A 19,130-nucleotide genomic window follows, 5' to 3' on the forward strand; every position below is an offset into this window, starting at 1 on the left:
GTAAAATCATCATTGGATGGATGAAATTTTGAAATAAACAAACGCGTAATGCTAAACAATCATATTCCAGCATATGGGAACGAGATTCAAGGTTTGTCTTTGATTTGCATATTGATGCATTTTAGCCCAGACTGGTAACCCAATTTTAGCTTCAATATGATCAGCAAAACATCGTTAGGACAACAGTTTGAACCTTCATGAAAAGTTAAAGCGCATTCTATACATCATTAAAATGCCAAACGAAATGTTTTCCTCTATACTCAAAATTTCAATTTCTGGATCAAATTTTGATGAACTAATAAAATGCTTCAAGAGTAATAATCTCGACTTAAAAATTAAGCCAAAATCTCGAAATTTTATTCCAGGTCCAAAACTGTACTACAGTTTTTCAAAAAAAAAAAAATTCTTACTGGTTGATAAAAATTAAGTCTCGAATATCTAATTTCAATAAGATTAAACTAAACTTGATTACTCAGAGGTTGCCCGATTTTGAACTTATTTCATCGAAATTAACGTGAACAATTTTTTGGAAACTTGAAAGATGATTTCAAATTGATTTATTATTTGATTTTGATATGAAGAACAGATTTTCAAGAGCTTTTCTGCATTATTTTTATTAAATAACTTAGATATCGGCGGGTATTGAGTAGAGTTTCCATATCCTTCAACGCCAAAAAGAGTACGTTGAAATCATATTTCAAAATTTTTGGGAGAAACGAGAAATTTAAATTCAAATAGTGACAATAAGATAATGCCAATAAGGTAATGAATTACCTGGCAATTATGACTTTTCAAAAAATACTTTAACAAATTCGAAGTTATCGTTTTTAGTTTTTTTTTATTTTCTTGCAGATTTTTATGTAAAAGTCAAAGGATCGTTGAATTATTCGAACAGATAGAAATAACAACTTTGCAAACATGAGAAAATGTAGCATTTCAAAAAGAGTTCAAATTGCTATTTTGCTCTTTGTTAACCGTTTGGGCGCTTATTGCATATTCAAAGGCGTTGATTGCCTGCACAGTTTATTTCGATGCTTGGCAGAAGCTTTTCTTAAAAGCGGTTTTAAAACTTTATAAGCTTTTGTATTTTCTTATACAAAAGTACTTCTGATGAACTAGCAAACTTGTTTTTAATGAAAAATTTAGATTATAATCTTTTTTTTTTGAAAATTCAACAAAGTAGAGGAACCTGGAGAAAGTGTTGCATTTCTTTCAGACTTCTTGTACATAAACTTAAAAACTTAAGAACTGGAAGAAATAAGTTCGTTTCTACGATAAAATGTTTTTAAACAAAAAAGATGATTTTACAGAAAGAAGAGTACGTTCATTTTCGATCGAAAAATTGTTCATGTAGGTACTCTTAAAAAAGTACGTATGGTAACCCTATTGTAAAGTGCATTATGATTCAAATTGTTAGAATTTTCAATGAAATTAATGGAAAGAAACCTGACTGGAAACCATCACAGTTTTTTTCCGAATCAGATCCGAATTTGTAAATAAATGTCAGAAACCAATTAATTATTATTACCTTTTATTCTAATTAATTTATCATTTAATAATTCATTTTGATTTACATTCTTTTCTTTTATTTCAAATGGAAGGATGATTGATAAATTCCGCTGTAATATATTGAATTTGTAAAAAAAAAAAATCAATCACGAGATACATTTTTTTTTAATTTTAAAATTCTATCAGTTATCAAAATAAAAGGCTAAAAAGTTCAACTTTGAAGTTTTCAAAATAAACTGTATATATTAATAATACAACATGTTTCAATCATCATTGAAAGCTTGTAATGACAAAATACAGGTTGGAGATATGGATAGTTTTTCTTATAGTCACTTAGAAATAAGTGAAAATTGTGCGTTAACATTGAGCTTAAGTTACGTTCAAGTTCAAATTTTCAAATATAAATAATAGAGTCAATTTATACACATCAAGTCAAAATTCTGCTGTCTTCAATCCTAAATATAACCTTAAAAATACAAAAAAATACATTTTTAGCTCAACAAATTTTGTTTCAGTGGAAATTTTAGACTCGATGGTAAAATTTAAAAATGTGATTTTCTATTGGCTTCAAATGTCAATTCGAAACGAAGATTTCAAGTGGTTATTTATTAAAATCGAATCGATTGAAAATTGAAGAAACTTAATTGTAACTCATTCAGATAGAAAAAAATAGTTACGCACACTTCATAAGGAAAGCTCAGTAGGCCCCAGAGGGAGGCAACGTTACACGTTTTGTCTATGTATCGTGTGACCAACATCTTTTAAATAAGTGGTCGTGAATCTCGTTTTTAAGCTTTTTTCCTCAGATTTAAGCTTTTTTTACCTTGAGAAGATAGGAGACGAAAGCTTAAATCCGAGGAAAAAAGCTTAAATCGGTCAAAACGAGGGGAAAAAAGGGGAAATCTGAAAGATGTGCTCCTTACGGTTTGAATAGCGTTGCCGCCGCCTGGCTATACATGGGAATTCTCTTTCTGAGTTTCTCATGTATAGTTAGCTTGTGTAGAGCAAAGGCAGGAGCAATTCATGGGAGCTTTTCATCAACATGCCCTCTAGCTTAAAATTTCAACACCTATCAAGCTTTCTCCTATTGGCGCACTAATGCCTGTCTATCCACCTTTCTTTCAAATTTCTATAAAATAAATTCTATCTAGTTTTCATTTCGCTGCACATGCCATTAAAATTATAACAAAATCATAGTATAAGAAGAATGAAACATGGTAAATCTTACTCGCTCCTAGCCGAAATTTATTCTTAGCTTACCCGAAGGTCACACGCCAAATTTGAGATAGATTTGACCAGGAAGAGGGGTTCCTGGAGCCTTGAGTAGGATTTTAAGACATTATGCTCGGGAAGAACCTCGAACCAGTTTTCAAACCTTTCATAGACTCATTGAAAATTTATGAGCGAATCAAAAAAAATGATTTAAAATAATTTTTAAAAAAATCAAAATTTAAAAATTGTTAAGCACATGTTTCAATGTTAAAAATTTCGAGTTCTGAAAATTTTATTGCCGTCAATTGGTATATTGGGTTCTGGAGAAGACAAAAGGTAGAAACTTTGTTTGTTATTAAAAATTTAGATTTAAAGGCTGCCAAGAAGATAATGTTTTCAAAAAATAAACCAAATATTTAAAAAAATCAATTGTTAACTATAAACTTCGATATTTTGTTAAAAATATTCTATAAAATTTGACTAATTTATTAGAAAATTCAAGCATTATATGAAGATGATAAATATAAGTTTTTTGAATAAATTTTGTTCAATAAAAGCGTCATACCATTTTAAAAACTTATTTTTTAAGAGTATTTAAAGGAGCCGCATTCTTGTACTTATGTTTTAGTAGATTTTAGCGTCCTGAACTCGAATCTTTTGTCAGATTTTGTCTATCATCTCGTTGTTTTGGTGATATGGAGTTAATTTTTTTTTTCTATGAATCAGTTTTAAGTAAACTAATCATTGACAACAGATGAACTAACAAATCTACATGATCAAAAAAATAATTGGTTCTGAAGAAAAGAAAACAAATAGAAAACTTCTATAGCTTTTTTCAGAAGTCAAAATAACTTTCGGTCTTGGTGATAGTTGATAATTGAATTCAAACCTTTGATAAAAAAATTTTTCCGTTATATTTTTAAGTATTGTCAAAGTGTGCAGAAACTTTTTTGCATATTTTTCAACACACTTAATTTAGTCAAAATTAGCCATTAAATTCTTTGTACAAAAATGTAAATTTTGTGGCCTTGGGTAATTTATCAAAACGTTTTCGAATGCGGAGTTGAGCATTTAGAAGAACAAGAAACGCAAAATAAATTTGAGGCTGGAATCGGTTTCTTTGATAAATATTTCATATCAGCATGAAATATGTAGTGAAAGTGATTAGTAAGAAAGTGATGGAAATAAATAAGGTTTTGGAATTTTTTTTCCGCTAACTTTGTTGACTATCGCGAGCAGTTAACACCTGTCATATGGCTACCAACTTGTTGATGTGTAAAAAGTATCGCATGCATTTCGCATGATCAACACATGCTTTTCATCTTTACCTCTAAGGTGGCATTAAATTCACTTTGGCGCAACACATTTTTGCTATTTTCACTGTCTGCAACATTTAATTTTTTTTAATAAAATGAGAAAAAATAGGAAAAATCCTCTGATTTTCATTGGATAGGTGGTTTATCATGTTTCGCATCCGCTGCAATATATAAATCAATTTTTTTCAAATTGGCGTTCAGTTCAGTCTGGTTTAATCCCGACCATATAGTGTCGTAAAATGAAATGTTTCGGGCCTAGTGTGATTCAGGACTCATCTCCGCCGAAAGCGTTTCTGAAATTTTTGGTAACACTTATTTCTAAATACCTTTTGATATAAAGTAATTTTCCGTTACTTCGGTAAATTTATTTTTTGAACTGAAAATTTACTTAGAAAAAATCGCCATGGGAGGAAATGCAAAATTCAATTATATAATCAAAAAAAAAAAAATCTAAATGCAAACATATAATTGAAAAAAATTGTCCATTAGCTAAACTTTTTAAAAGGAAAATCAAGATTGTTCTTGCTCCAGAAGAATTTCAAATTCGCTTCCATCTAGAGATCATATCTTGAAAAAATAAATCTTTAGATGTTGTGAAACATTTGCTTAAATAGAGTTTAAAGATCAAAAGACAGCACGAAGGAAGATGCTATGAAAATTCAAATTAAAAATGTTTGAAACAGAAGTGTAAAAATCGATACTGAAGGCATATTCAGAACTAAAAGATGGGTAACATAAGGCAGATTGTTTTTATTTCTCATGATATAACTAAAACAGTCATAATTGTGGAAGTTTTGTATGAATTTCAACCGATTTCTTTATCTTCTATTAGTTGCAGGTGGCTCCAGAGAGTATAAGTGACTGGAAACATACTTCCCTAAAATAAATTACAGATTCTAAAACTGACTGCAGAAAAGTAATGTTTTCTAAAGATTTCAGAGACAATAAGAAATTTTTTTTTGATTCTGGAACATTTTACATTACTTTACGGATGAAAAAAGGACAACTAGCCGGCTAGGGTCACATAAACCCGGATTACTATTTTGACTGTACCTTCAAAACATCTGAACCAATTTCCATAAATTATACCATTTTTGAATCGTCTGCATGCTTACGATCTATTTAAAAAATATACAATTTTGTTAGTGTCAAAAAATAAAGCCGAAGGACAAAATGGCCACAAAAAGAAGGCCTTTTTGACGATAGATCGTGACCATGCCGGTTGAAATAATGAAATTTCACTATGTCAGTTCAACTTATGTTGATTTGAAGATTTATTCAAATTAAAAAAAAAAGTTTTTGGTTTTCCAAGGTTGCCAAAATCACAGAAAAATCTGTAATTTCACAGAATTTTGAGCAATTTTGAGTCACAGAACACTGAATATTGAAATTTTCACAGATTTTTAAATTTTGAAGAGATTTCCGAAATCATAATTTTTTCGGACAGTATCAAATTTAGATTTCTTACTTTGAATTAGAAAAGTATGGTAAGATTGGTAATGGAAATTGATTTTGCCCAACTAAATTGTGAAAAAAACGCAATTAATCATGAATTTTCTATGAATTTGACGGAATTAGAATCACAGAAATCCATCACAGAATTTTTGGGTAAAATCACAGAAATTCAGAATTATTTTTCTCAAAAACACAGAATATGTCCATATGTAATGAAAGGAAATATAAGAAAAAATAAAAAATCATTGATTTTCTTCTTTAAAACCTTAATTTATTTTACTAAATAAGAGGCTTATTTTCATAAAACAATAAAATCTTTAAAAACATAAAAACCAATTGAAACTTATTTTTATTTTATTTTTGTGTTATTTTTATAACATTAAAAACCGTGAAACTCATACAACGAGAGATTCCAGAAATTTTCTGAGCCTTATTTCAAAATAAAATGGATTAAATGTGCAACGATTTTCAATTCTTGAGTAATTGAAGCAAGGGATTGCAGTGGAGAGAGAATTCTTTTCATTTGGAATGGTAATGATCAAAATTCCACAACTGCTTAACAAATCGCAACAATTAACAACAATTTGTACATTTTCACCCTCTCTGAGCACCGGATTCTCTCATTTTAACTTAAACCTTCTAATTTTCTTTAACAAATTGCAACAAATAACCACAAATTCAATCATTGGCTGCAAAATTTGTTTGATCATTGACGATGATTCTCCGTATATCTCAGTCCCCTGAATTGAAGTTTTGTATTTGATTTTTTATTATATTATTCAAAAAAAAAAAATAAATTAAATTTTTAATAGGGTATTTGTGCTCAGGGTAACAAAAAGCGTAAAGTATAAGTTGATTTGATCCTCAATATGTTTAAATTCTATGATTTGTACTTGTCACCCTATCAGTCTTTTCATTATTCATTCATCACTATAAGTTTGAATTTGAGGTAATTGAACAGAAAGACAATTTTTTCAATCCAAACTCTTTGATCCTCATGAAAAAAAGTTATAAAATCATTGAAAACATTTTCTTATGAATTTTTCAAATAACCAGCTGAGGTCTTTAAAACAAAGCAGTTTTATTATTTCAATATGAGCTCTGAATTTCTGTGAATTCAGATCAATCAAAATTTGCTCAAAACGACTACACAAAATCAATTATCTTTGATGCGAAACACCCGTTTTAAGGACGTTTTGGCTTTAAAGTCGTTTTTGAAAACCCAATTTTTTAGAAGCATACGATAGCATACATTTGAACGATTTCGAAATGGTATACTGCCGTTCTAAGCAAGAATGTCCCATGTGACTTTTGGGTCATTTTCACTTTTTTGCTTGAAACGGTCTCTTGCCTTGAGTGCCTTGAGCCTTGAGTGTTTTATTTAGAGAAATTTTCACTTAACACTTTTCGGTAGGCACTACTTACAGGATCCATACTCAGCTATACATTTTTATAAACAAAGAGGAGCGTATTTCTCAAATTACGGTTAAGCATGAGTTTTTGAGAAAAAAAAAACAACGCAAGCTTGCAAAATGATAGAAAAATTGTAGCCGTGTTACAGTTTTTCGTAAAACTAGTATCGGCATGCGTTCTGATTCTACGCAAAAGTGTCACACGGAGCATGTTTGGCTCTAATTTGCTGTTTTTTTGTAGGATTTTTTTTTTTGGCAAAAAACATTGTAAAATGATTAAATTGAACTGTTCACTACGAAAAAACTGTCGGTGAATTTTTAGTTTGAGAGAAAAATTGGAAATATAGCTGATATTTCAATCGCGTTTTTCTCGTTTGCACGTTTTTCCACATGGGACAATCTTGCTTAGAACGGCAGTATAGTTTATGAAAATCCATCGGTTCAGTAGTTCTGATGTTAAAACCAAAACAATAATCCGGTTCTATATGATCCGAACCGGCAAAATTTTCTTTTTTCTTCGTATAGTTAACTCTGGAAACCCTATTTAAAAAAAAATCTGAAAATGAGAAATTTTAGAACTCCTCATTTTGGAAAAAATCCGACGATTTCATGTTTCTATATATCAGTATTCGTTCCTGAGATATCGCTTCAAAGAAGTCCAATTCAGGTCATACAGACCCTAACCTTACCGCAAAGGAAGGTTAAGTTGATGGTGGCTCCAGAGAGTGTTTTTAACCTCGACAATTATTAAACTAGCTTTGAGCAGTGGCGATATTGTAAACATTGAGGTTCCACCGAAGTGCGATTAAAGCTAGTTGAAATTATAAAACCAATTTTAATCATCAGGAGCTTAAAATCTTATGAACCTTTCCTTTCAAGGCATATGAAAATTATAAAACGGGCTTAAGCAGTAAATCAAAATGTTACACTGTTAAGCTAAAGTTACATTGTGTTTGATATGATTCCGAAAATAAAGTTGATTTTGTGTCGTGTAAACTTTTTTTTCTCAAAATGCTTCATAAGACAATATTGCTCAACTGCTCGACTCATAACAAAATTTTGTTCTCCATTTAAACAAACGAACACACAATAACACAGACACACACTCCGGGAAAGACAAAATGGTGGCCGTTCGTACGCTGGTTTGAAGTGAAAGTAAAAGTTTTGTTGCAAAGTCATTAGCTCGTGGATTTTGTCTTTCGTCCGCCGTCCAAAACCGGAGGTGGTCCTCGGTCCGGATTGAACCTCAGTATGAGTAAGTACTGCAAAATATTGCGTGCACCAAGCGGCAGCACATTTTCCCGTGCTTCTCGGTCAGTGCCAGGCGGCTTTCCAAGGATTGTTTTCCCTTTTTGTTGGAGGAAGAGAATTTTCGGAAAGCCTCGGTCAGCAGCAGGGAAGATTCCCACGCATGGCTTTTCGATTTGGCCGGGCGTTTCGGTCTGTTGCTAATATGAAAACGATGGCTTGATGGGAGAAGGAATAATTTCGACCGAGAGTTTGGAAAAAAGTTTGGCCGCATGGAAGTTATTTTCCTGGAACCGGATCTGTGCTTATTCAGGATTATTGCAGCTGCATGTTGAATTTGAGGGAGGCTTAAGTGTAACACACAAAACATAACGACTTTTTCTTTTTATTTTGATCAATATCAGTTCCAGTTATTTTAAAGAAATGTCTTTAGTTCTTCATCTTTTCTTATTTTTTTGGGGAAATTTCAGCTCCAAATGCTCTATTAAAATAAAGCTGAGGCTGTATTTTTTTTTTCTTCTTCTATGGTTACAGCCCCCAGTAGAATAAACCAGGGAGAAGCTGCTTCTCAGCCATGTTGAGCCAAAACTTTCGCCCATAGAATTCCTCCGCAGTTAAAACCGCTTTGTAGTAATGCTGATGGTATTTATCCTTTGTGCTTTATTTGAAGCGATAACCATAAACCAGGTGCTAGTAGTGACAGAATTCCAAAGCGATCACAATAAATATACTCCAGGACACAATGTAAGCAAAGAGGGAAAAACCAAGATAGGTACTAGGAGCAAGGAGAAACTCGGAACAGAGAAAGACACCCTAGCCAAGGGAGTGTCAAGGAACGGCACTACAGCTAGGCTACAAGCTCTGCTGACTAACAGAAGATTAAGTTGGCTATTATTCTCGCATCACTGCCTCCGGGGAACGTAACAGCAGAAAGCTGCTCGCCTTCATTCATTCATTCATTCATTCAACGTGTGTTTCGTTTCAATCCCCGCTCTTATTTAAAGGAAGAAGGCAACAAAAACCAAAAAAAAAACAGTGGGAAAACTAAGCTGAATGTATTTTAAAACCGTAAGAAAGTAACTCTCAGATTGAATAATGTGCTCATAGGTGGATAATCTTAGTTTACAACGGTAGTTGAGCTGTTGTTAAGAAAATGTCGACTGTCAACATACACATTTTTTATGATCTTATGGGAGAGATTTTCTCAATTTATATGAGAATCTTTCGTTTATACTTCAATGATTTTTTTTGAAAATTTCCATTTTAATATGCAACAATCTGTAAAGTGGTTTTCCTAAAAACTTCGTTTTTATCTGAGTCAGTTGTTCCACCAACACAAGCACCATTTTTTCCTCGAAGCTACTGACTATATCTAGGGAAAAAAGTGGAAAGAAAACTCCGCCACCAAGAATGAATGGAATCAAAAACCGGAACCATTTCCACGTCATGTTGGGTGTGAAATTCAATGTATTTGCGCCTTAATGGTTGAGTGGGTAAGCGTAGAAAGGAAGTGGAGAGGGCAAGGATGGAGAAATGGGGTACAATCTTGCTTTGGTCCCGGTTTCTACAGCAATAGAGATATGCAAGTCTTCGGGAGAAAAGCGCTGCCAGTTGGTGCGATTTCCGGGAAATTAATATAGAACTTTGGCGGAAATTAAAACGTAACTTTTTTAAATTAGAATTTCAATTTTTTTTTTCCATGGGCAGAAATGTTGCAATGTTTTGTTTGAGTGCCACCTCAGTTCGGACTCAGGAAAGAAAAATAATAGTTGCTCTACTATTTCGCTTTGTCAATCGATTAGATCCAAGGATATTACATAAACGATCATCCTGGACTACCTTGTAACATTAGACTGAGTCGATTTGGGGTCATTTTTGAATTTCTCAGACCCAGGATTCTTAAAAGCTTTGTTTTGGTCCAAAACTCATCCCTGATTTTTTGTAGAATTTTTAAGTAACGTTTACATGAGAAAAATTTGAACTTTTAGGTTTTTATGGAAATATTGAATATTTTGTACTGAAAAATCAACATCATTTTTGTTTCTTTAGTGGAACCGAGTCTGCTAATGGTTTTTGTGCCAATTTATAAATCTTGTAAGGAAATTTTCGATGAACAACTTTATCGAATTTCATAACTTCGTATCTTTTTAGACAAAAAAGTTATTAGCTCTTTAACAGGTGTATGTCTTTTGGCATTGATAAACAATCAATTTAATTGACACCACATCAAACTGTTTGAAACGTCGAGATCTGGTGTTATCTCGAAAAAAATGGACAAAAAAAAATCGACTTTCTGGAGCCGTCCGTTTTTCGGGAAACCGACGAAAGCTCAGAGAGTTGATTTTTGGCCAACAATAATTAAGGGATTTTTTCAGATCTCGACGCTCATTAATTTTAAGTAAGGTGGGAATAAATTGAACGAAACTTATAAATTAAGTTTTTTTTTATAGAAAAAGTTACTAATATCAAGAATATAAAATTAGAGGCGAACCAGCCTGTAGCTGAAAACCTCTCAAATAAAGACAAAAAAAAGAATATAAAAGGTGAGATAACCAACATCTTCCAATATTTGTTTTTGGTCTTGTAATCTTTCGGATACTTAATTTTTTTCCAAAATTTGCATAACATACTTCCAACTTTATTTATTCCCCCCCTTCGGGTTTTTTTTTTAATTTTAAGGGGTGAAGGGGGATGGGAGTTTCTGACAAAAGAAGAAAAAGATATTAGTTCCAGCCTTATTTGGCACTTAAATTAAAATATCGATTTTCCCGATTTCCTTTGGTCCACCCTTAGGTGATTTTTGAGGGTTAAAAAAACCGAAACTTTGAGCGCTTTGAAGCAGCACTAAATCAAGTCAGATTGAGCTGAAATTTGCGCAGGTCAAGTCTAGTTTATGTGTTTTCCTCTGGATTGCACTTATGAAAATGCCGATTTTTCAAAAGGGACCAAAAGGAACAGTTTTTTTTGTCATAGCCCGGGATCTTTCTTGATAAAACTCCATGCTTTCGTTTGTTGAAGTTTCGCTCAGATTAAATATGTGTCGTCTGATAAAAGTTGTCTGAACTATTTATACCATGCGTAACATTAGCGATAGAATCGAATTGTTTTCTATGAAAAATAAGTGTACTAATGTTGTTAATTTTCTTTTCATTGCAGGTATGTACCATGTGTTAATAAAATTGCATCTTAAACGTAGGTAAATATTTATATCATTTGGTAAAATCAATCCAAAATTGATAGCTCCTACTCTTATACATTCCTAATTTTCACATAAGTACACAAAGACTCGGATCAGCAAATGTTATTGAAGGTATACCACAGTTGTTTTAGTTTGTTTATGTTATGTTTTAGTTCAATTCGACATCTTCCTATTGCGGAGTGATATGCTGCGATCGACGATGCGACGCACACAGGGGTAAATGAACCTAATAAGCGATCAAAATTATTTGCGGACAAACGGTAAACGATAGACATTTGATGTCTTCGCTACATTTTTATATTTTTTGATGATCTATCAAATTTTTGAAAGAAAAAAGTGATTTTTTCACCTGGAAGGGAGATAAAGAAATTATTTCTTGAAATAATTAGTTTAGCGTCTTGATGGCTTTACAAAAGTTGTAGATCTTATTATTTTAAGCAACTTTGTTGAAGACATCATAAAGATCGCATGAAATTCAAAAAAGTTACGAGCATTTAAAAAATAACGAGAATTTTAACAAGTAATTTTGAGTTTTTATTTAATATCTTTTTAAGTATACGATTTACAAACTTGGTATATTTGAGAAAGTTGTTCAAATTGTTAAAACACACAATTTTGTAGAACATTTTAAATACATATTTCAACTAAGAAAGGAGATATACTGCAACATATCCAAAATAATGCCTTTTTTCAGTAAGTTATAACCTTAAGAGTTCGGACGAGTTCGGATATTTTTTTGAGTGGATTTTGTTGGTCAAGTTATTGGCTTCCCATTGATATATAAATTAAACATTAGTTTTGAATAGATTTTCTGCAAACTAGCAATCAATAATGAGCTTTTTCCTTTAGAAACACTTAAAATTTGAAGAAAAAAAACCTCAATTTTTCCTGTTTTTAGAGGAAAAAGCTTATTTTTGATTGCTTGTTTGAACAAAATCTATTCAAAACTAATGTTTAATTTATATATCAATGGGAAGCCAATAACTTGACCAACAAAACCCACTTAAAAAATTATCCGAACTCGTCCGAACTCTTAAGGTTATAACTTACTGAAAAAATGCATTATTTTGGATATTTTGTAGTATATCTCCTTTCTTAGTTGAAATATGTATTTGAAATGTTCTGTGTGTTTTAACAATTTGAACCACTTTCTCAAATATACCAAGTTTGTAAATCGTGTACTTAAAAAGATATTAAATAAAAATTCAAAATTACTTGTTAAAATTCTCGTTATTTTTTAAATGCTCGTAACTTTTTTGAATTTCATGCGATCTTTATGATGTCTTCAACAAAGTTGCTTAAAATAATAAGATCTACAACTTTTGTGAAGACATCAAGACACTAAACTAATTATTTCAAGAAATAATTTTTTTATCTCCCTTCCAGATGAAAAAATCACTTTTTTCTTTCAAGAATTTGATAGATCATCAAAAAATATAAAAATGTAGCGAAGACATCAAATGTCTATCGTTTATCGTTTGTCCGCAAATAATTTTGATCGCTTATTAGGTTCATTTACCCCTGTGTGCGACGTCCAGATCGTGCTAAAGGACATAAGGAGTGTATTCGAAAAAATAGTAACACTTTGTTTCGTGAATAACATTTGAATGCTTGGATGAAAATTGATGAAATTTTCAGTGAAGCTACTTAGTAATGTATTGTGTACGTGCACAAAATTAGGTGACAATCTGTCAAGTGCTTTTTTAAATAGCGTCCAATACTGAAGTCCATTGGTGGGATCGAGAAAAATCAAGAAAAGTCCCAGTGAGAGACCAAAAACAGTTTTAAATCAACTATTCGACAAAAGTTCTTATGGTAAATCGTTTAAGAAGTCCTAGAGGACCCAATTTTGAGCTAAAATTTGAATAATAGTGAAGATTATTGGCTCCATGAAGTGAGAGGAATGTGAGAGGTTTTTTTTAAGCTCAATCCGAAAATATGAATAAGGAAGTGATAAAAAAAATTTTCTAACTGATTCGTCTAGCTGATTTATAAATAGACTTGACTTTATTATTACAAGGTAATAAAGCTGCCCATCGGTTAAAAAATGCAAAATACGGTGGTCAAATCGTGCGCAAAATATTTTGACTTCTTGTGGAGAGTTATTATAAAACTGTTTGTAATGGACAGCAAAACGAACTGTTCAGCGGTCACCTAACAAGTTTCCAACTACAATCTCTACGTTGAAAAGCCTTGCCTATATTTCTCGGAGATAAACAAGCGTAAAAAAATTTAAAAATTCAATGTCTAGTACTTGAGGAGGAAACGATCTGCGGAAACTGCAAATTACTCATTCTTTCATAACGATTGACAGGAAGAATCTAAAAATACAAAGACTGCCTCCAATTGCGACCGTTTTCTCTGCAAAGCTCTTCAATAGGTCTCAAAAAGTTAAAACTCTGTTTAAGTTGGATTTGGAATCGTGCCATTACGTAAAAACGATTGTGGCCTGAAAAAAAGTCGATTTTTTTGTGCTGAAGGAAGACAATTGGCTAAATTTGTTATAACTTCGATCAAATCCAAAATTTTGAGTTATTTTGAAGGTTAAGCTTCAGGAAACAGCAAACGTAATCAAATATAGCCTTTATTTAGAAAAAAAGGTGGTTTACAATATGCATTGGAGATGGCGCACGCGCTGCCAGGAAATTAAAGTCAAAAAATTTTTTCTTCGAACGCTATCTCAAAAAAAAAAAAAAAAACTTGACAGAACATCGCAAAAAATTGCATATGTAAATATTTCGTCATCAGGTAACTTCACTGAGAATTTCATCAATTTATATTCATGCATTTAAAAGTTATTCAAAAAAAATTGTTGCATTTTTTTCGAATACACTCTTTCAGTTATCTAATGTATTTGATTGACCGCTTGAAATCCTGTCTTCTTTAATAACAGCATCGAATTGAAGAAGCTGGAAAGATAAAGAATTGCATAAAACATGTATGAATCAATTTTCATATGTATAAAAATAACAAATGGACTCGTGAAGTCAGACGATACTCAAAATCAGCATCATTTTTTATCGATCATTTAAAATTAAACTATGGATCAAAACAACCGCCAATATTTTTTTCACTGATCAATCATTTGTTAAGTTCTTAGAAATGTCCCCATCACATTATTTAGTATTTATTTCGAATAATGTTCTACAAATAAAAAAAATTGGTACAAAAGGTATTCCTTGGAATAAATTCAATTGGGATGCTAAATTTAGGATTGTAAAACCTAAACAACGATAGAAATCATTAAAACCCGCGAGCTTATGGAATTTTCCTAATCATCATCTGTGTAAGCACATATGAAGCCCTCAGAGCAAAAGCGATTTCGTGTGTGGAATGAGTACATTAAAGCAGATTGCTAGTACACATGTTTCAACATTTTCCATATATTTTCCAGAAAGTTGTAATTTTCATTTCTAAAAAAATATTTAAGATAGAGTTTTAAAAATGAAGAACTTTTAGACGTTACGCCTCATATAAAAATAATTGTTTACGAATGAGTGTATAAGTGTTAAAAATGATCAATTTTCAGTTAAAAAATAATGTCGACCGATTTTCCATATAAATCCATTTAAATCAATTTTTTATTTTTTGTTCAAACCAAAACTTAAACTTTTCAAACAACACATATATAGAAAATCGTGTAACATGAAAGCTTTGAATCGTGTTTTCAAACGTAGCTTTTATGCAATTGAAATCCCTTTAGCTTTGAGGGTTTCAAACATAAAAAATGTTGTGGAAATTTTTCACTCAAGCAATTAGAAAATAAAATTAAAACCATTCAAAATATTAAAAATGAACCTAAAATCCTAATTTTATTTGGGATTCATCCAGATTATAAAGCCAAAACTGAGAGTATATTTAAAAATTTGAATTTTAATTGGAAATCGAGAAATAGGTTTATATTTTTGGATCTGAATTCGATTAAAATTACTATTCCATATTTTTATCATAGTAATGGATCTGAATATCATTTAATATTGATTTATAATGGGAAATTTTAATTGGAACTCTCTGTAATGGACGTTTAATTTGAATTCTGGCTATCAATCTGATAATATATTCAAATCTGACTTTTGATTGTGATAAATTTACAGTTGTAAATGAAAATTTGATTTGAATCTGTGATTTCATAACAGTCACAAGTCAGATTGAAATATAGTTTTATTATGGTAACCACACAGAATTCTAATTAGAAGTTCAAAACAGAGAGTTTAGACTACAATTTCACATATCAACTGTTTTTTTTCTAGTACATTTGATCCTTTTTTAATAATATCTTTTTTTTAATCTGAGTGTAAAAAAATGAATATTGATTATTCACTTTCAGATGGTTGGTATAACGTTTTGCAATTGTAAAATATTAAAATATATTTCTTATATTTAACTTGAATTTGAAATGCTAAATGATATTTAACACTAGAGTGAGTCGATTGGGGGGCATTTTGAATTTCTCGAACCCTGGAGTCTAAAAAGGATTCGCTTTGCTGCAAAACTCATCTATAATCCTATATATCATCATTCTATAATGTTTTGCCGAATTTTAATGTAACGTACGTGTACTACGAAGTATACTCAAAAATCAACATCATTTTTGTTTCTTCTGTGGAACCGAGTCTGCTAATGGTTCTTGTACCAATTTATAAATTTTGTAAAGGAAACTTTTTCGCTGGAAACTTCGTACAAGACCGTACCTTCGTATTTTATAAAGCAGTAAAGTTATAAACTGTTCCACAGGGGTTTGTCTTTCGGCATGGAAAAACAATAAATTCAATAAAACAATAAATTGACATTACTGCTGGGTGCCTATCGAGCTATTGCATGAATACATTTCATGCGATACTTCGCGGGTAACAAGCAGTGATGTCAATTGGATTTAGTGTTTTCCAATGCCAAAAGACAAACCCCTGTTAAACAACTTATAACTTTTTTACATTAAAAGATACTAAGTTACGTTCTTTGACAAAGTTGTTGAGCGTAAAGTGTTCTTTGGAAAATTTATAAATAAGCACAAAATTATTAGATGGCAAAATCTATGAAAGGAAATAGGATCTTAAAAAATCGAAATAAAAACTTAAAATAAAACAGCTATGGGGGCACCCTTGAAAAAATATCTCGAATAATTTCACCCCCTAAAGTGAGTATTGCAGATTTTTTCCCGCATTTATGTAGGTTGAGCAAACATTTTTTTCTTAAACTTGGATAAATCCGAACATAAGATTTAGAATTTTTTTTAAACAAAATCCGGAAGAATCTAGGCAGAGTTTAGTGACTATTCATAATAATAAAAATAACAAGAATGAAGTGACTACAAATTTCATTACTTTTATCGAAACCCGACTCGTCAGCAACATTAAATCGTTAAAATTTAGATACAGATTTTTCTGTTTTTTTCCTGTTTATAAAATCAGCAAAATATTGACTTTTTTTCACAATATTTTGACAACCAGCCAGGCCCGTGCGAAGGACCCGTCCATGTGGGGGGGAGGGGGGGGGGGGTGTTCAAAATTTAATTTTAGCTAAAAATTATCACAATACCAAAAAATACACAATAAACAAGGAAATAAATTTTTAACATCAGTTTCTTACTCATAATAATCACACAAGCTCAAAAATAAATAAATTTAGCTGATAAACATCAACACTTCCAAAATAAATCACAATGAAAGTTTCAAATCAATGATATTTTCTGTAAGTCATTGATAAATTTTTCAAAAGGATGCTCCTCATGCTGAACTAGAAATTTGCATCAAAATAACTTCAAACTTCTTATTTTCAAATTTGAAATAAATATTTCAAAACACAGATTTAAAAAAAAATCGGAATTCTGAAATAAATGTTAGATCAGGTAACAAGTTAACCACGATAAATTGTTAGGAAAATTGTATGTAATAACTGTTGTTTATTATTCAACTTTATTCACATTTCTTTTCTTCATTTTCAACTGAAGGGTTGATTGAAAAATTTCGCTAGTGTTAAGAATTTGAAAAGATAAATAATCGCGTTTTGTAAAGTAAATTTTTGATTAGGAAATTTTTTTAAGGTTTCTGTTTTTAGAACATGAAAATTTAGAATTGACAAACTCATCAAAAATTATTTATTAAAATTTTTACAGCTTGACTTTAAAATTTGGTAAATTTTAATAAGAATAAAAAAAAAACAGTTTTATAAAATTTGAATAATTCATATGAAAATAAATACAAAATATGAAGTTGAAAAAGATAAGTTTTTAAACATTTACGAAGGATTTTCTTCAATAAACACGTCTTACCATTTAAAAAACTTATTTATAGAATTCAATTGATAACTCAAAGGGACAGCATTGCTGTGCTTATGTTTTAAAGATTGGTTTGGTAGACTTAGCGCCTTGAACTCGAATCTTTTGTCAAATTTGAACTATCATATTTAGTTTTGAAAATATAGAGTTTAAAAATGTGTCAGTTTAAAGTGAAATCAGTCATCATTAACTGATTTATTGTCAAACCAACATTCAAAAAGAAATCTGATTCTTAATTCGTTTATTATACTTCATTCAATTAAGAAATAATGTTTTGATGATGTTGATAATGCATGATTTCAAAATCTAAAATTCATCATTTTTTTTAATTTAAAAGATATAAGTACAAGTACTTTTGACATTACTGAAGAACGTTAAAAAAACTTGATTTCGTTTACAAATTTGTTGGAACCAGCAAACTATTAAATTTATGCATTAAAGTTTATCTAAAATCCAATTTGAATTGGAACTTCTTTAAAAATTCCTTAAATAAGGAAAAGCAAACAAATAGAAAACTTCTATAAGTTTTTTTGCAAAACTAAAAAGTAATTGAAGTCTTGAGGAAAGTTAATAATTGATTCAAAGCTTTTACAGTGAAAACCCGATTTTATCACCCCCATGATGAATTTTAGAGTGATAAATCGGGGAGAGTGATAAAATCGGGAGATTTCGAAAAAATGATTTCCATCCTTCATAATCTAATAAATAACTACAAAAAACGGATATTATCCCAATAAAACAGTGTAGAGGTTTTGTAGTAGATATTCCCTTTTTTGACATATTTCTAATTATAGGTCTTTTTAACATCAAAACATCATACAATATTGGTTTTACGCATCTTTAAACACCTTGTTTCGACCGGTGTTATCAGAAAATGTCTATTCCTCCTAAAGCTGTGTTGTTACTGGATAATTGCTCAGCACATCATATGAATGATGAGCTAAAAAGCGATGACGGTTTGATAACTGTTTTTTATGCCTCCAAATGTGACTGCAGTGATTCAACCCATGGACCAGAATGTAATTCAGAACTGTAAACTAAAATATCGTCAAAAAGTTTTGCTACATGTCATGGCTCGCAAAATCGATATCGGTCAAAGCTTGAAGAGCATAACGCTGAGGGATTTATGTTTCTGGATACACGATGCTTGGAGTGAAATAAAGCGTACAGTAATCCAGTGGTCATCGAAGAAAATTGGAATTATTTTAAATAACAAACTCGTTCACGAAGATGGTGTTCCCTTGATCCATTTGATTGATGTAAACAACCGTGATAAAACTATTTTGCCACAGGACCCTGAGGAGAGATATGCAAGTAAAGCTTCTACGGATGAAGAAATTCTGAACATGACGCTGGATGATCAGTCAGCATTAAACGAGCCCCTCGAATCATTGGAGCCATTAAAAATTTCGGATGTAGCACCAGACTCAGAATCAGCGGCATCTACTCCAAATGATTCATGTGAAATTTCAAGAAACATAATTGATGTTGAAGCTGTACGCATG

General features: G+C 31.1%; 1 protein-coding gene and 1 non-coding gene across 2 annotated transcripts in view; both read left to right on the forward strand.

The window, feature by feature from the left end:
* Positions 1-19,130, forward strand: part of LOC129743682 (semaphorin-1A) — an 832,298-nt gene that overhangs the window by 212,076 nt on the left and 601,092 nt on the right. The gene's annotated exons all lie outside the window — the stretch shown is intronic.
* On the forward strand, positions 7,659-7,793 carry LOC129750250 (U4 spliceosomal RNA). The gene has a single exon (XR_008738367.1). It is a non-coding gene; the product is annotated as a U4 spliceosomal RNA (small nuclear RNA).

Source organism: Uranotaenia lowii, chromosome 2 (assembly GCF_029784155.1).
Source record: "Uranotaenia lowii strain MFRU-FL chromosome 2, ASM2978415v1, whole genome shotgun sequence".
Taxonomy (NCBI): Eukaryota; Metazoa; Arthropoda; class Insecta; order Diptera; family Culicidae; genus Uranotaenia; species Uranotaenia lowii.